Genomic DNA, 19,187 nt, shown 5'->3' on the forward strand with positions numbered 1-19,187 from the left:
CTTAATGATTTTCTTATTGGAGGAAGGATTAGGTGCACTTGTGTGAAATGTAAGTGTGTTAAGTTATTGAAAACAGATGAAGTTAAAGTTCATCTCTACAAGAAAAGGGTTTGTGAAAACTTTTTATATATGGATTGTTCACGGGGAGAATCATGCTAGTTTAGATGATGTTAACTTTCATAATTCTTTTGGTGGTAAGGCTAGCCCCATTGCGGAGCATAATGTTAAAAATTCTCGATACAATGAAATGATGAGGGATGCTTTTGGGATATTTTCTGGGGTTCAATCCGAACCAAATGATGAGGCTAAGCATTTTTATGTACATTTAGAGGAAGCTAGTCGTCCATTGTATGAAGGCTCGGTGCATTCCAAGTTGTCTGTTGCGGTTAGATTGCTAAGTATTAAATCAGATAGTTTTATTTTCCAAGCGGGCATGAATTCCATTATTGAGCTTATGAATGAACTTAATCCGAGTAACATTGACTTACCAAAAGATTTCTACACTGCTAAGAAATTAGTTTCAAGTTGGGTCTTTCATGAGAGAGAATTGATTGTTGTGAGAAAGGTTGCATGTTATTCTATATGGATGACGCATCTCTAGAGAACTGTAAATTTTGTAATAAGCCTCGATTTAAGGAAGTCACAAATGCCAATACAAAAAAGAAAGTTTCAGTTAAAGCGATGCATTACTTACCTCTTATACCTAGGTTAAAGAGGTTGTATGCATCAATGAGCTCTGCTCCTCATATGAGATGGCACTATGAACATTGAAGGCAACCCGGTATTCTATGCCATCCGTCAGATGGAGAAGCGTGGAAGCATTTTGATAGGGTATTCCCCTAGTTTGCTAGTGAACCAAGAAACATTAGGTTGAGATTATGCACATATAGATTTACTCCATTTACAGGTCATCCAAACCCACTCTTACCCAATTCTTCTTCTTCTCAAAATCAAGAACACATTGAAGATATGAGAAAAGAAATTCGTGATTTGAAGCAACAGTTGGACTCACAATTTGGAACATTTGTTAAGATGCAGAAATTCATGAGAAAACATGGGCATGTTCTATCTGATAATGAGGATGAACAAACTTAATCTGATTTGTAGTAGTTTAGGTGTATGATTTTGGTTGATTGGTAAACTTGATTGTGAGAGACAAGTTTATGTTTTGTTTTTAAACTTGAATGTGGGCTACTATTTGGATGTTTTTATGCCAAAAATTATTAGGTTTAATGGATTTGTTGGTTTAGATTATGTTAATGGTTGGATTTGTTGGTGTAGATGTTATATTTGTTGATTGGTTGTTGGCGTTATTGTATTGTAATTGTTTGACAGGTGGTGTAGCTCAAAATTGAGCCGAATTTTGCCCAATTTTACAGAAAATTCTGACTCATTTCCAATGGAAACAGTTGGACAGCTGTCCAGTTTCTTTTCAAAAATACCCAGATTTCCGACCGAATCGGTCGGAAATGACAAAAAAAATTAATTACTTTTTAACAGTTTCCGACGGATTCCGTTGGAAATTAAATAAATTTAATTTTTTAATTATTAATTTTCGGCTGATTCGGTCGAAAATTATATATTTTTATTTATATTATTACGACTGATTCAATCGAATATTTGAAAATAATTTGGTCATCTGACCTTTTGAACGTTTCGACTACTTTGGTCGGAAATCACCGACGGATTCGGTCGGAAATTATTTTTCGACCAACTATTTTCTGACCGACCAATTTTGGTCAGAAAGTAGTAGGAAATTCGTGATTTCTAGCCGATTTCTAACCGTTTTGGCGATCGAAATTCAGCCATTTTCTACTAGTGTCCCCAGATAAAATATTTACAAATCCTTTGGGGCATTCCCCTGATAAAACCATAATGACTAAAGGGAACGACCTCCTACCTCAAAAAAAGAAAAAGAAAAAGGAATGCCCTAAATTGCCTACCCATGTGTGGTCGGCCTAAACATGCTACTAGCGGACAATATAATAAAAGTAAAATAAATAAAACTAAAAGAAATAAAAATTCATTCATGCTCATTCCCTTTTTAATTTCTTATTTCATGTGTTTAACCAAGCCCAATTCCTAAAGAATGTGAACAAATTAATCACTAATGGGCTTTGGCCTCCCCCACTTCCCACGGCCCCATCATTCATTCAAGACAAATTTGCACCAAGCAAGACATAATGAAAAAGTCAAATCGATAAACATCCAAATATGAACATTCATTTTAAATCACTTTATCATTTAAAGGGTTGAGGTGAAAAAAGGACGTGACAATATTTGTTGGGTGTGAGAATAAAGTTTCACATTGGTAGTTAAAAAAATTGGGATGCAACATATAAGATATACGAATCTTTTAATGGTATGAGTACGTTTGAGGAAAACCGTGCGGTCTTGGCCTAAAACGGACAATATGACACCATATTATGAGTATTATTGTGTTGGTTTAGCCTAACACCTAGTATCAGAGCCCAGGTTCGACGAAATGAGTATGGCGATGGCAAAGTGGTAGTGCAGGGCTCGGGGCTCGATTTGCCTACTCTTACAAGCTTGGAGACGTGTACACAAGAAGAAACTAGTTGTGGGCTTCGCTTGCAGTAAATACTCTGACGATGCAGATGACACACAGTGATTCTCAAAAATTGATATGTGGAATGTGGTAATGGGCGGCCACGTCGAACTTGGTCCGAAGGAAAATTATTTGGTGTGCGAAAACCCCACTTTGGTAGTTGAAAAGATTGGAAGGCTACATATAAGGTGTCGCAATCTCTCAATGTTATGAGGTCTTTTGAAAAAAACCGTGCGAGTTCGATCCAAAATGGACAATATTACACCAAAGATTAGGAGGCTATATATAAGGTGTAGGAATCTCTTAACGGTGTGAGGCCTTTTGAGAAAAACCATGACATTTTGGCCTAAAACGGACAATATCACACAATTTTAAGAGGATTATTTTGGTGATTTAGGCAACAATACTATTTGATTGATCAAGCAACTAATCAAATATGATTGACCAACCAACTAATTGGCCTAACCCAATATATATCAGCCACATATGTGTGCCTTTCCATAGGCGTTTGAGACAACAACAAAAATTATGAGAAAGAAAGACGAAATGCGTCCATATTGGCCATACTTTATGCATTGCCGTGTTGTCTAGTAGGTACATATCAGAGTCGGAAACCAAACTTTCCATCACTTTAAGAATGAAGTAACCTCTTGAGAACACTCTTAACAAGATTCGCATGCAATTCTATATATTGATAAGCCAATCCTACACCCATTGCGCACTTTGTAACTTAATCTTATAATGGCTTCTGTAATTGAGCAATGTCAAGTTGCGCCACCTCCCGGCAGTGCACCTGAGCTCACACTTCCTCTCACGTATTTTGATTATGTATGGTTATCTTTCCACCGTATGCGACGGATTTTATTCTACAAGATCCCCGTGTCCAAATCCAATTTCGTCCAAACTATTGTTCCTAATCTTAAAGATTCACTCTCCCTCGCTCTCAAGCACTACACACCTTTAGCTGGCTACGTTGTTTGTCCAGTAAATTCAAGCGGTTATCCTGAACTGCGTTATGTTACGGGAGATTCTATATCTGTTACTTTTTCTGACTGATACGAATTTCAATTATCTCATTGGTAACCATCTCCGAAATGCTAAGGATTTTTATCACTTGGTTCCTCAGTTGGCAGGACCTAGGCATGCACTTGGGGTCCAATTAGCCCCGCTCTTAGCCATTCAAGTGACACTTTTCCCGAATCATGGAATATCCATTGGTTTCACTACTCATCACATTGTTGGTGATGGAGCTAGCATGGTAGGGTTTGTAAGGGCATGGGCTTTGCTCAACAAATTCGGTGGAGATGAGAAATTCTTATCTAATGAGTTCATTCCGTTTTATGATAGGTCCGTAATCAAAGATCCTCATGGACAAGCGATGTCTATATGGGATGGAATGAGGAAAAATAAGCTTGAGATGTGTGACATTGTGACACCTCCTGAAAAGGTTCGAGGTACATTTATTATAACACGGGATGACATCGGGAAGTTTAAGAACTTAGTTTTATCAAGACGACCGAACCTAACTCATGTAACATCTTTCACAGTAACGTGTGCTTATGTATGGACTTGTTTAATAAAATCAGAGGCCGCAACGGGGGAAGAGATAGACGAGAATGGAGTGGAGTTTTTCGTATGCGCTGCAGATTGCAGACCGCGGTTCAATCCTCCACTTCCTCCAACTTACTTCGGAAATTGCGTAGTGCCGTACATTACAAGAACAAAGCATGGTGACGTAGTTGGAAAGGAAGGTTTTATAATTGCCGTGGAATTAATTGGAGAAACCATTAAGAAAAAGATGAAGGATGAGGAATCAATCTTGAATGGGGAGTTTTTGAAGGAATTGAACACCGTAGATTGGAACCGAACAGTTTCAGTTGCTGGATCACCAAAGTTTGACTTATATGCTGTAGATTTTGGTTGGGGAAGACCAGAAAAGATAGAGTTCGTTTCTATCGACAATGACAATGGCATATCGATGTCCCTAAGTAAGTCCAAGGACTCGAATGGAGATTTAGAGATTGGCTTGTGTTTGCCCAAAACTCGAATGAGTACTTTTGCTGCTCTATTCACTCATGGGCTAAGCTTTTTGTAACAACTCTGCTTAAGATTGTAGCTATAATAATTGGATGCTTTGACAGTACTAGTCAAGCTCAAAATCCTTTATCTTCTTAATTATTTGATATATGATGTTTTTGTATTGGTATATCTCAAATGTTCTTTTGAAACTCAATTTATATAATGTATACTTACAAATCTCAAGAATACAATTATTTAATCATTCAAATTGTAAAACTTCTGATTTGACAACGTTTGTTTTGTGTGACATCTTAAAAACACGTCTAAAGTATACCGTCGTATAGAAAAGGGAAATGTTGTTCAACATTGATATTTTGTTTTTAAGGTCGCTGGATGTTTTAGATGTCGCATATCAAACGATATCGCTTGATGAATCCTTTAATGGTGTGAGACATTTGGGGAAAAACGTGTAAGTTGGGCCTAAAACGAACAATATCACACCTTGTTAAGAGTATTATTTTGCTACTTTAGCCCAACAGTACTATTTGATTGATCAAGCAACTAATCAAGTACTATTTAATTATTTATTTTTTTAAAAAAATTCAATTCCGACCGAAATTGGTCTGTATTATTAAAATATTTAAAATTTAAAATCAAAATTTTCGACCGAAGTCGGTCGGTATTATTAAAATATTAATATTTAAAATAAAAAATTCCGACAGAAATCGGTCGGTAAATTTAAATTTTTGGGAAACCAATTGAACATTTCCGACCGACTTCGGTGGGTAGGCGGTCGGTTTTCTGGGTAAGTTGTTGGCAGAATACAGTTGTTTTATACTTGCACCACCTGCCAACAACCAATCACCTATAATGGCAGCATTACATTATTGTCATTCAACCAATAACAACTATGAAAACTATATTAACAAAACATCATCTCCATCTCCACTAAATTATATTAACAAAGCATCATACCCAATAACAAAATATTTCACAAGTTAAAAGTTCAAACATCATTCAATGAGTGTTTTGTACTACATCATCTCCATCTCCACTACTAGAACCTTCATCGTCGGCATGGTTTGAAGGATCACGACGAGAAGGAGACACATCTGGGGAAGGCTCACGAGACTGTGGAATGGGGAAAGAACCACTAGCAAGAAGATTGGCCAGCTGACCTTGAAGGACATTAAATTGTTGGTCCCTCTTTTCTAGCTGAACTTGAATGGTATCAATTGTTTATCTCTCTTTTATTCTCTAGTGTTTATCTCTTCAAGCTCTGCTGTCAACTTTGTGATCTTCTTCTCCATAGACGAGAGAGTCAACCAATCAATTGCCTTGCCCTGGGCGGAAGTCCCTATACCTTACAATCCAGCCATGTAGCGCTGAAATGATCTCTCTGGAAGGCCGTATGATATCCCCTTTTTAGGACCATTGACAACATCCAACCATATCTTCTACGCTTCTTCGTCTGAAAGGGGTGGTCGCTGGCCTTGCTCATTCGGTGGCAAGCTCTGAGTGTACTCCTCCACATTAGTCTTGTAGCGGCCCTTTATTTAGAAGATAAAAAATTATTAACTATATAATATTATAAATATTAATATCAAATTATAGTAGTTATGAAACTTACATATGTAGTCTCCGCCCGGTCCTCGACCCATCTAGTTGGATCTATCGGTGCCTTCTTCTTCCGGATGTGAGTCTCCATGAAGAACTCATCATGAGTCATCTTCCTCCCATATTTTTTTTCCTACGAATATAATAAAACATGTTAACTAAATTAAAATATATAAATATAGTTCGATAAAAATAGAATTAAATATTTTAAGAAATTACTAGTAGTCTCCTCGCAGTCCCCATACTCCTTGCACCCCACGCAGTGCAAAGAGCCACCCTTCTCAGATGCTCGGACCTTCTTTCCTTGTTCACTCCTCTTCTCGAATTTTTCAGTAGTCCACCGCCTCAGCAGATCCTCCTATATGTGCGGTAGAATCCATGAAGGCTTCTTGCTCGTCTTCCGAGCAGAACAGAAGGAATCAGGTAGTCTCTTCCGGTCCTCCCAAGCACACTTAGTCTGCAAATGAAGTGTGTAATGTTAGATGAAATTATTGTTAATATAATACTTAAATAGATAAGAATTGTATTAAAACCTTAAATTGGTTGAAAATTTGCTCCACGAGTTTCGGTGGAAATTCACTCGAAGTCCATAGGGTGCATCATACAACCGGCCAAGAGCTTCAGTAATTATCTTTATAGTCTGATGACTAGGTATGAACCTGCAATATAACAATTTTATTAAATAAACAAGACTAGCTATTATAATTCAGCAAAAATAAAGAAGTAATAAATAAATCTTACCCATTCCTCTCAGGCCTGATGATCATTATGATAACGATCATACCGCATTTCCTCTGGATCATCATCATTCGATGAATCTGAAGCTTGCGTAGAAGGGGAGGCATCTGGCTCAGTGCTACTATCCCGAATGCGAAGTCTAGAAATGCTAGGAGACGAACTTTGTGGAGAGGGAGGCGGGGTCGCTGATGAAGATGGATGCGATCTAGACCCTTGCTGCGATCTAGACCACTGATGCAATCCAATCCACTACTACAATCCGGGTGGCTAAAATCTAGATGGATGCAATCCAGCTGGTGGTGAAGCAAATGGAGCAGATGACGGGCGTATCACCACATGGCCCTGTGTCTGCTGACTCGATGGACCCATGTAACTATATGCAGGATCATGTGGAGGAAGCGGGGTAAAGCCCTGTGACGGAGAATGGTAAGAATATTGCTGGGAGGGCGAATAGTAGGTAGTCTGATGAGTAGATGGATATGGTGGAATAGATGTGTGCCTAGAAGATTGCTGCCGACCATCAACAACGGAGGGATGCAAGTGTGGAGTGGAAGGAAGCGAGGGTGTAGCACCATCATCATGATCAATAGGCCTTTTATCCTTCCTAGACCTACCTCGACCCCTACCGGTCATCTGCATAAATTAAAAAAAATGTTAGAATTGAGAATATAAATCTAGATAAGTTGAGAGCGCTTGAAAAAACTAACATGCTAGTTGTCTTCGAAGTATCCTTCCTAGTCCGAAAATTCTTCCTCTTCACTTATTTCATTTTCATCAGTTGATTCTTCATCCTCATTTTCTATGATTGTTATTTCCTCCATATCAACTTCTTCTAATATGCGTTGAGGATGCTCTAAGTCATTTTCTAACTGATCATTCACCATTTGGTTAACACTTGAGGTATCGTTTTGGTAAGAAACATCTAGCACATTCTTAACTTTCACCCTACGAACATGCTTAGTTTTGATTACAACCAACCAATCAGCCTTATCCATTCGCAATGGATATGGAGCATAATACACTTGCCTAACTTTTTCTGCAATTATAAAATGATCATAGAGATCATACTCCCTCTTTTTAATAAACTCAATTATGTTGTACTGCGAGTGTATATTTGTACCTCTTCTAGGTGTTTGGTCAAACCACTTGCATCGGAAAAATATGATCTTCTTATTTGGCCAACCTGAATATGATAATTCTAGAATCTCTTTGATTACACCATAATAATCATTTTCCCTATCCTGGTTTCCTTCACCACCTTTGACACACACCTCACTGTTATTGCTTTTTTTATACTTGGAGCATTTCTCGGTGTAAAATTTATAACCATTCATAAAATACTTAGATATAGTTGTAACCGTAGGTACAGGTCCCCAAGATATATCTTTCAAGAATTGATTAACATCGTTGTTTAGATTATTGACCTACATGTAGTGTTAAATAAATCACAAGTGAACATGTATATTCACAAGTGACCAAGTATGTATATTCACATGTGAGAAAGTATGTAGATGCACTTACACATTGTTTAAACCATGCCTCAAATGTAGAATATATAGCATCATGGTCAAATTGACTCACGAAGTCACTGAGCGACACATTGAAATTTTTGTTAGTTGCATCAACCGAATTAAATAGTAGTCCATGTAAATTAATCTTACATCAACACTTACTTAAGAAAATGTTGAAGTTCCGTACAATTTAGCAACACGTGATTTGAAGCTTATTTGTACTCCATACTACTTAGGCCCATTTTTTTATCGATCTTTAGAACCTCGTCCTGGTTGATTGAATATGGACATTGGTGGATATAATAGATCATTCTCAATCATGACATTGTGCTGATTGGGCCTATTTCTAGCACATGGCACATGACTGTCGAAGTAGTAAGAACAAAAATAGTCAGTTTCCTTTGCAAGATAGACTTCGCATATGGATCCTTCAATCCTATTTCTCTATTTAACAAATCGTTTACATTGCCGATAGTCCTGCACATTGTCATATTAGATGATAACGTTAATGAAAATTACAAGAATGAATTGAGGTTTGATCATTACCTCTCGAATTGATACATCCACCTGCATTGAACCGATCATCCAAGTCGCGCCTTGTGTACAAGGTGAATTGGAAGGTGTTCCATTACATCAAAGAAATCACATGGAAAAATCCTTTCCAGTTTATTACTGATTACAGGAATGTTCCGATTCTTTCGAAATAGGTTTTCTTCCCTTAATGTGGTAGAATATAAGTCTTTGAAGAACAAACTTATCTTTGTGATGGGTTTCCAGATATTTTCAAGAAAATCACAAAATGCAATAGGGATTAGGTTTCCATGAAGATATGACAGTCGTGACTTTTCATATGAGTCAGCTTTCCTTCAATCATATCAGCACATTTTACCAAGTTCGAAGCATAGCCCTCGGGCATCTTTAGGTTTGTAACCCACTCACAAATCTATTATCTTTGTTCCAAAGTGAATGTGTAACTGGCCCTGGGCTTGAACACCTTACCATTGTTTGCAGACTGCAAATATAATTCAGGTCGCCTGCAATATTCTTGTAAGTCTAGTCTAGCCTTCGATTTATCTTTTGTCTTATTCTTATCATCCATCACTGTGTTGAACAAATTGTCAAAATAGTTCTTCTAAATATGCATGACATCAAAATTGTGTTGGAGAAGATTATCCTTCCAATATGGCAACTCCCAAAATATGCTCTGTTTTGTCATGAGTAACTCCATATCCAGGAAATCTAAAAGGTGGGGCCTCAGTAACTTTAGTGAAGTTTTGAACCCTATCCCAAATTTCCTCACCCGACAAACTTAGAGGTGGCAAATCATGTTTAATTGTATTCTTTTTGAATGCATTCTTCATCCTTCTAAACTCATGATCAACTGGCAAGAACTGACAATGACAATCAAATCATTACTGCTTTCGGTCATGTCTTAAAGTGAACGCTTTACCATTTTTCGTGCAGTAAGGACATGCTAACTTTCCAGCAGTCATCCACCCAAACAATATTTCATACGCAGGAAAATCATTAATGGTCCACATTAAGTTAGCATTTGCACATCACACAAGGACACCTAATCATCCCTCCGATTTGAAATAGTTCAAGTGACATTACAGGCCTAATAAATTCACTAACCCCTTCTATAAATTCCTCCCTAAAAAACTGACGATTAGGATAATTCCTGTTATACATTCAACTACGATATTCTATCTACACAAGAACAAATAAATTATATGTTATATTAAATGAGTATTCAAATTAATTTATAGTTTAAGTTACATAATAAACTTTAGTTACAAAGTAGTTAATTTAAATAATTTGAGTGCATATTAATTTTAAAGTTCTCATATATCCTTAAATAAGTTCTTTAGCAATACAGATTCAATTACGTGAGGAGCTAAATCATTTTCCTTTACCGCCGTTGTATAGGTGGTAATATGCTCCTGGGAGTCTGAAGTTCCGTCATACTTTGGCATTTCAGGCATTTCGAACCGCTTTGGGATTAACTCTGGTGCAGCACTTGGCTTGTATGGTAATTGAGTATACTTTTTCGAGTCCGGACCTTTCAGCACTGGTGGTGCGCACGGGATTTTGGGTGTTCACTTCCCTTATAAACCGTAAAAGTTTATTCTTGAAAGTATCATTCTCGTTGTTGAAGCCGGATCCGCTCCCCTCTGCCCCATCAGAGCCAATTTCACCTCTATGAGTATTGTTGTCGACCCTCTGCGGTGCTTGATTCGTGAGAACCCCGGGAGGAATCGGATCTCTTCTGTTTGCATTATTTAAAGCTCCCGACAGCGCCTGCTTCAACTCCGTCATAACCTTATCCTGTCGCGTGAGGTAGCCTAGAATGATCGCATATTGCTCTTGCAAGACCCTTACTGCGTCAACAACATGTTTCTCATCAGCATCATCAGGGGTGGTCTCCCGAACATGTCGAGGATATTGTATGTCATGCACCGGTGTAGTGTCATTCTCCTCATTATGGGTGTCATTGATTGAGTCCTCGAAATGAGGCAGATCTTCTCGAATCTCGGGGTTGTGCATGTCGTTAACCGTGTTATCTAACATTTCTTATGATTTTTTCTAAGATAAAATAATCAAAACACGTTAATAAAAAGGCAAGGATCAATTTAATTACACGACTGTCTAGGCCCCACGGTGGGCGCCAAACTGTTTACCCGTAAAACGGTACAGTTGAATTTATACGTGGTTTCTAGACAAATGAATTAATTTGATCCTCAAATAATAAAATAATCAAAAAATTATGCAATACTTAGCCTTAGGATATAGACGAAACAGCAGAAGCAACAGTTCCGGGAATAGGGTTTTCGGGCACAACAACAACTATGAAATCAAAAAGTAAGAAGATAAGATTGTAATGAGGTTTGTATAAAATGTAAATTAAGTTTGCCAAAAAAATTCATCTCATTTACAATGAAAACTGAGCTCACTATTTATAGATATGAAGGAGGTCCTAGGATCGTGCCCTTGTTTAGTGTCAATTATGAGGGACATTGATGAAAACGTAACGGTGAACATAAATGTCAAATTCCCTATAATGGGTAATTGCTCTTAATGCCATTGAATATTCTCTATTAAAAGCTACCGGACGAAGAGCATTTATCACATCTTTATGAGCGTTATTCTTTCCGGTGACAAACGAAACAGTTGCCTTCGGTCTTCTTCCATCCTCTGTCTTGGGTTCCACGTATTGTTTTTTGAACGGCCACTTGTGGTCGCATATTTTACCCTATTACAATGCTCTAATGTATACTTAACAGTGATAAAGGGAAAAGAGTGCATCATTAGCATTATGTGGACAAGAGAAAGTATGACATTACTCAATTAGTTAATGAAACTAGTTAAACTTTACATTTCTTAGAGCCACCATTTGATATTTTTTCATTTCTTACTAAGTTATCATCATGCCCAACAAGCATTTGTTTTCCGGTTTACTTTTTAGAGAGCTTAATCAAACCAAAATTTGAGCTTAAGGTGGACCGTGATGATTTAAAGGAATATTTGCGTGGGACCCACCACTCAATGAATGATCCAAACAGGTGGGTCCAACGAAGCACAATCAGATGGCTATGTGAGTCCACAGTCCACACCCAGGACATGAAATCAAAAGATTATAAAAGTTTATATTTCTTCCCTTAAAATGCTAAGATGATTATAATCATAATCACAAATAAGAAAAAAAAAGTAAAGTCTATTATTTAGATTTGATTTCGTAACACTAATTTCTCTTGGAGCTTGCAATATTGGCTAACCTCCATTCTCTCAATTTCTTTGAAACAATTATTTTAATTTATTATCATAATTAAATCTAACCAATTTAACCTTTCCAATATTATACTAGTCTAATTAAATTTTATGCATAAAAATCACCATGAAGAGTTTAAATTTGAATAATTAAGTGTATTTAAATTTTTAAAAATATTTTTTATATAAAACAATATTATTAGTGAAGTAGATTTAAACAAATTGGAATCTTATAACAAAGCAAACTGAAATATTTCATCTTTAGTCACTCCACATATTACACATGAATATATTATACATTTGATGGCTATTTTTTATTTTAGCGATTGAGTGAACGGTTATTTATGTTAATTCTTCATATTATTAAATATTTTTTTGTCAAAATATAATTTAGCTAGGCTTTTGCTACAGAAAGTTAAGCCTGTGGGTGAAAATAGCAGCAAAAGTATTCATTCGAGTTTTGGGCAAAGACAAGCCAATCTCTAAATCTCCATCTGAGGGACATCGATACGCCATCACCATTGTCAATCGAAATGAACTCTAATTTTTCTGGTCTTCCCCAACCAAAATCAGCAGCATATAAGTCAAGCTTTGGTGATCCAGCAACTGAAAGTAACCGTTTCGCGTTTACAGTGCTAAATTCTTTAAACCACTTACCATTCAAGATCCATTCCTCATCCTTAGGAACAAAGGGATAAAAATCCTTAGCATTACGAGGATGGTTACCAATGAGAACACTAAAATCCACATCAGTCACAAAAAAAGTAACAGATACAGAATCTTCTATTACATAACGTAACTCAGGATAACGGCTTGAATTCAGTGGACAAGCAACGCTGCCAGCTAAGAATATATAGTGTTTGAGAGTGAGGGGAGAGAGAATCTTTAAGACTAGGAATAATGGTTTGGACGAAATCGGATTTGGAAATGGGAAGCTTGTGGTCGGCTATAATCTCATGTTTTAGTCGTTTATTGCACTATAATTCACTACACGTTAATCGTGTTTGAGCTTTAATTGTTAGTGTTTTGCACTTATTGTGTGTTTTATGCCTTGTAGAAGTAATTTCGAGTTATGTAGATGTTGTGGAACTAATTCAGGCTATGTGGAGCTTTGAAGTCTGAGTAAAAGCCCAAGGGATTAAGTCGGGATCGTGTTCGGGGATCGAGGATCATTTCTGGACGTCAAAATTCAAGGAAGAAGCAACTGCTGAAGAAATGCACTAGTGCGAAGCACTGTGCGACGCATTAGTGCAAATTTTTGTCAGAAATTTTCAAAGTTCAGAGACTGTGTTTTTTGTGGTCTGACAGGAAAAAGCATTAGTGCGACGCACTGGGCGACGCATGGAAAGCATTAAGTTTGCAAGTTTTCCTAGTTCGGCTAGGAAAGTGAGATTTCGTCTAGGTCCGACCCTACTTGGTATAAATACATAAAAAACGTTATTTTCTGGACTTTTGACATACTTTAGACCTAAGGAGAGCACAAACCACGCTTTGGAGGAGGCTTGTAACTAGTTATTCTTCACTTCTCTTCTTTTAATCTCATAGTTTATTAGTTCTAGAGTTTTGGGTGCTACATGAACGTTGTAGTTTGAAACTTGAATTGTTCTTATTATTTTATCATGTTAGTTTATTTATTCAATCTTGTGCTTAATTATTTGATTGCTTGATCACCAATTGAATACTATCTACGAATTTAGGATTGAACTCGGGAGAGAGAATTTTAGATTGCATATAAGATTGAGTAGAGCGAGATCTTGAACCTGATTAACGGGGAACGAAATTGCGGTTAGGATAGGGATATACTTAATCGCCTTGCTTGGATATTATATGGAAATTATTAATATGTTCTTGTTAATCCTAATTCTATAGGAATATAGGTGTTAGGTTAGCTTGAATAAGCGAGTAGTACTTCGGGTGAAGACTATGAGCAATATTAACCTTGTTAAATAATAAACCAGATAAATTAATTAGACAATTTAAGTGAAAAACTCAACGGGATTGTTAGCCATCCCATAACTCTAGAATATCGTCTCTCATTGAATTCGTTTCTAATTTCGCCAACTTATTTTCTTTAATCTCTTAATTTGTTACTTTAGATTAATTTTAGTTAAATATTCATACTTTAGAATTCGCTTGAATAGATTAATTATTTGGGTTTAATTTAGTTGATAGTTAATCACAAGTCCCTGTGGGTACGATAACTGAACTTACAATCCTATATTACTTGTACGACCATCTATATCTGCGTGTGCGTTTGGGACCGCCAAGTTTTTGGCGCCATTGCCGAGGACTTAGAAATTAACTATTTTACTAGATTAGATTTTTACTTTTTGTCTATTCAAATTTTTTATTTTTAGCTTAGTTTAGTATTTTACTATCTTTGTTGACATTGCATCTTTGAATGAGACTTGGTCGAACATTAATATTGGTTATTCTTATTATGGTGATCCTTGTCCATATTGTGGAAAACCACACTTGTGGAAAAATTGTGCATCTCAATCTTATGAGTGAAATATTTGTAATGTGTGTAGTGGTCAAGGTGGCCATTGGGATGGTTGTCCTAATTCTTCTTATCCTTCTCACAACTCTTATTATGATATTTCTAATAATGTTTATGAGTTTGATAGGACCAATAGAATAGAGGATATGAAACGCATTGCTCGTATTATGGACATAATGAGGCAAGTATCCGACCAACAAGATGAAAATCAAAAGGCTATACAAAGAATTAGTATAGCAATCATGAGAATGAAGGCCGAGGCGGAAGAATTGGCTAAAGAGAGCGAGTTCCCACAAGAAGCTAATTTTGAAGAAGCTGATATAGTGAGCCTATCTTGGTTAGAGGAACAAGCCCACCTAATAAAATTTTATGAGTCTCTCCATGATGGTATTTCAAATATGATAGAACAACTGATAGAAGGAAGAACTGATCTTAGACAAGAGATCGACCAATTTGGTAGCTCTATTCGCGAACTTGGATGCAGATTTGCGTGCAAAGGTGGTTGCGTCTTACGCCTAATAATTTAGTGATGAGTTGTGTGAAGTAGAAAAAGATCTATTAGGCCAAATTGAGGAGCTAAAATGAGAATACCAATCACTAGACCATGTTCTTGTTGATGATCCTGAGGTTGAGGGAGTATACATTATTGAGGATGTAAACAATAGTGCAGTTTTGGAGTTGGGCGTGTTGGCCCTCATTCTAAATATTTTTCTACATTATGTTTGGATGGAGACATGGAGATCAGCCTTTCGAGAGATGTATAGATGAAGAACAAGACCCTTACATTCTAAAATTTGCCACACCAAGGAGACAAAACGACATCCCTCACTTAAAGGCTAAGAAGTACAAAATGCGACATTATTTACCTAGTTCTTTTGTATTCGTACCACCGGCACAGGAACGTGACAGAAAAATTGATGCAAAATTGGGGGCACAATTCATATCCTCAAAGTGGAAGGAAAAGTGGTAAAAGTTATGGCGTCGTGCCGCGACGTTAATCAAGCGCTTGTTCGGAGGCAATCCAATTATATATAATTTTTTTATTGTGTTATTTTTGTAGTGTTATTTTTATATTTTGTAGGAGTAGGAGCATGGAATAAATCCATTAGGCATGTGAAAAATTGAGTAGGTGGTTGAAGTTAAGTGTGGGGTGCCCGCACAAAGGACTATACCTGGAGAAGTCTGAGTACCCGTGAGCTGCTAATTCTTTAGCCTTTGGCCTACCAGGGAGTCTCTTTTATCCTCTTGTTATTTATAGTGTGCATTGAGGACATTGCACAATTTTAAGTGTGGGCTGAAGAGATTTTACTGGGTGATTTTCTGTGTTGTCTTAACTTAGTGTAGTAGTTTTTTATTGTGAAAAAGAAAATCAGAAAATTGGGACTTTTCCCGATGGTGGATCTCCTATACAGTTTTCTTGAGAGATTTAAGTCGAAAGGAAAAAGACAAAAAGATTTTCTTTTGTAGGTAGTGTAGCAATTACCCCTTGATTTTTCTTTGTGCCGCGGTTCTTTTTCAAGGGTTTTGTTTGAACCGGGTGCAGTTAGTTATATTTGTTTAGGAGTAGGAGCCAATGTGCTGTGATTGGAATTGAAGAAATATCTCTTGACTTTGTTATGCCTTGAGAATAGTGAGTACTTTGGTTGTGACGCTTAGGCTCATTTTTTGACTCTTGTATAAGTACCTTAAATTGTATGATCTTAACTTTGCTTAACTGCTTTGACTAGAGTGTCGTGATGAGGCCAATCCTGAGTGAGTTATGTACCATGTGTGTGAGGTTTGTGTGTTATTCTGTGTATCGTATTTGATGTCTATAACTTGCCCCGTGTGTTTGCAAAGCGAAATAGTAGTTTTGTTCAGTTTTGGAAGTGATATAGGCGTTTCTTTGTTGAGCCAAATATATACATTTTACCCGCCTAATTGTTATGTATCGTAGTTAACCCTTTGAGCCTGTAATCCTATTTATTTGGCAACCACATTACAAGCATTACTCATTTGTTTGAATTAACTATCTATTTGAACCTTTTTACCTCTCATGAGCACTTGAATTATAATGAACTTTGTAAAAGTTAAAGTGTGGGGTGGTTGGTTTGTCTTTTGAGTGAAACTAATAAAATAAGGAGAAATGTAAACTATTTTGAAAAAGTAAGAGCCACTTGAATTGAAAAACAAAGAAAAGAAATAGTTGTATTACTGTAAAAAATATTCCTTAATAGTGGTGACTCTTGATGTAATTGTGCTTAAAGAAATATGAAGTTAATATACATTGATGTGAAGATAGAGTTATGGTTTGACATAAGTATGGGGTTTTAAATGATAAATGATATGTATTAAAAGTGCTTAAGGAGGTGTAGTCACTCTTATATCTAAATGTATTCTACACATCCTGCAACCTACATTACAATCAAATAAAGTCCTACTTGATCCTTGACTGAATGAACTCAATTAGTAGAGCAGTACACTATGGGCAAGCCTATGGTGCATCTTTTGTGGCATATGAATGTTGTTTCTGGGAGTGAGAGAATTCTTTTTATCTTGAGTTCCTGATTGTTCTTAAACTTTATTGTGTATGGAACTACTCTCTATTGTTGTATGAGAGCACTTGATTCATGAAGGAAACGTAATGTTATTGACCTCTGTGTTAAAGTAAGTGAGCGGGTTGTGAAAAATACGTGGTGCATGTGAGTCAAATCTTGAGGCGAGGATGTTACATTAAAGTGCTTAATCTATTTTAAATATTCTTGGTGTGATGAGTTAGGAGGATTATTTAAAAAGGTTGTGTCTATATAAAGTGTAGTTTGATTGCTGGAGGACGAGCAATAGTTTAAGTGTGGGATGTTGATGGTAGGCTACAATCTCGTGTTTTAGTCGCTTATTGCACTCTAATTCACTACGCTTTAATCGTGTTTGAGCTTTAATTGTTAGTGTTTTGCACTTATTGTGTGTTTTATGCCTTGTAGGAGTAATTTCGAGTTATGTAGATGTTGTGGAACTATTTTGAGCTATGTGGAGCTTTGAAATCTGAGTAAAAGCCCAAGGGATTAAGCCGGGATCGTGTTCGGGGGTCGAGGATCAATTCTGGACGTCAAAAATCAAGGAAGAAGCAACTGCTGAAGAAATGCACTAGTGTGAGGTACTGTGCGACGCATTAGTGCAAAGTTTTGTCAGAAATTTCCAAAGTTCGGAGACTGAGTTTTTTGTGGTCTGACAGGAAAAAGCATCAGTGCGACGCACTGGACGACGCACAGTGCGGCGCATGAAAAGCATTAAGTTTGCAAGTTATCCTATTTCAGTTAGGAAAGGGAGATTTCATCTAGGTCCGACCTTACTTGGTATAAATACATGGAAAACGTTATTTTTTGGACTTTTGACATACTTTAGACCTAAGGAGAGCATAAACCACGCTTTGGAGGAGGCTTCTAACTAGTTTTTCTTCTCTTATCTAGTTCTAGAGTTTTGGGTGCTACAAGAACGTTGTAGTTTGAAGCTTGAATTGTTCTTATCATTTTATCATGTTGGTTTATTTATTCAATCTTGCGCTTAATTATTTGATTGTTTGATCATCAATTGAATACTATCTATGAATGTAGGATTGAACTCGGGAGAGGGAATTTTAGATTGCATATAAGATTGAGTAGAGCGAGATCTTGAACCTGATTAACAGGGAACGGATTTGCAGTTAGGATGGGGATATACCTAATCGCGTTGCTTGGTTATTATATGGGAATTATTAATGTGTTCTTGTTAATTCCAATTCGATAGGAATATAGACGTTAAGTTAGCTTGAATAGGCGAGTAGTACTTTGGGAGAAGGCTATGAGCAATATTAACGTGTTAACCAATAAATCAGATAAATTAATTAGACAATTTAAGTGAAAAACTCAACGGAATTGTTAGCTAACCCATAACTCTGGAATAGTTTCTCCTATTGAATTCATCTCAAAGATTGCCAACTTATTTCTTTAATTTCTTAGTTTGCTACTCTAGATTAGTTGTAGTTAAATATTCATACTTTAGAAATGGTTTGAATAGATTAATTGTTTGGATTTAATTTAGTTGATAGTTAATCACAAGTCCCGATGGATACGATATCTGGACTTATAATCTCATATTACTTGTACGATCACATATACTTGTGTGTGCGTTTGGGACCACCAATATCCGCCGGATACGGTGGAAACCTAGCCATAGACGATCAAAATATGTGAGAGGAAGTGTCAGCTCAGCTGTACTGCCAGGAGATGGCGCAACTTGACATTGTTCTATCACATATGCCATTATTGTAACGTTTGGTTAAGAATACACAATGGTTGGCTTTTCAATATATAGAATTTCATGTGATGAAGAAACTGTTGATTTTGGTCTCTAAATCATACTATAATGTATACTCAAGCTTTAAAAAATAATAAAGTGAAAATAGTGCATCATTATTATTACGAGGGCAAGATAATGTACGCCATTACTC

General features: G+C 36.6%; 2 pseudogenes; one reads left to right on the forward strand and one right to left on the reverse strand.

Moving 5' to 3' along the window:
- Positions 1-19,000, reverse strand: part of LOC107807192 (phenolic glucoside malonyltransferase 1-like) — a 136,512-nt pseudogene extending 117,512 nt beyond the window's left edge.
- On the forward strand, positions 3,227-4,802 carry LOC107832062 (phenolic glucoside malonyltransferase 1-like; annotated as a pseudogene).
- Positions 19,001-19,187: the final 187 nt, after the last annotated feature.

The sequence above is a fragment of the Nicotiana tabacum genome, chromosome 23 (genome assembly GCF_000715075.1).
Source record: "Nicotiana tabacum cultivar K326 chromosome 23, ASM71507v2, whole genome shotgun sequence".
Classification (NCBI taxonomy): Eukaryota; Viridiplantae; Streptophyta; class Magnoliopsida; order Solanales; family Solanaceae; genus Nicotiana; species Nicotiana tabacum.